We start from the raw sequence: 819 nt of genomic DNA, 5'->3' as shown, positions 1-819 counted from the left end.
GGTGTACGTCTTCCCAGATCCAGTCTGTCCATAGGCAAAAACAGTTGCATTATATCCCTCAATGAGTGACAACACGAGGGGCTTTACGCATGTATTATAAACTTCATCCTGAGTGGAATTTTTGCCAAAAACAAAATCAAAAGTAAAGACTCTATCTTTCCCAATGATAATCTGCGTGGTGTTTGGAATTACTCTCACACAAACTTGATGATTATGAAGAACTTTGCAAAGCGGAGGTCTAATTCTTACAGCAACTTTTATTGGTATTTCTTCCATGGTAGATTAGATTTTACTAAATAGATTTTCTACTTAACGTTCAGTATCTAGTGTGAGAGACATCCATTTTACATAAGATCTGGACTCCTGTGTACCAAAATATAAAAACAAATTTTAATTATTCACTCCTCTTATCCTAATAAACTAACCACCTCTAAAGCAAAGTCAACTAGAGCAGGTTTTGCTCCAATATAAAATAGTTACAAAGAGTAAATCTGTTTGGTAAAGCACGTCATTAATTTTTAGATGAAATAATTTGATGTCTGGATTTATTTCAAAATCATCTAGGTGTGGGGGTGGGCTACAAGTTGGTAAATGATGAAGATAAGTAATAAACACATGGGATTCCACTGTGTCCCTATTTCTATATTGGCAATGTTTCCCAGTTAAATATTCTAAATATTGAATAATAAGGGAGTTAGAAAACTAAGGCAAGGAGGGCTGGCCAGTTAGCTCACTTGGGAGAGTGTGGTGCTGATAAGATGAAGGTCAAGGGTTCTGATCCCCTTACTGGCCACCCAACAAAAAAAAAAAAAAAAAAAA

The sequence above is a fragment of the Galeopterus variegatus genome, unplaced genomic scaffold, assembly GCF_000696425.1.
Source record: "Galeopterus variegatus unplaced genomic scaffold, G_variegatus-3.0.2 Scaffold13129, whole genome shotgun sequence".
NCBI classification, from domain to species: domain Eukaryota; kingdom Metazoa; phylum Chordata; class Mammalia; order Dermoptera; family Cynocephalidae; genus Galeopterus; species Galeopterus variegatus.
This window is presented reverse-complemented; position numbering follows the sequence as displayed.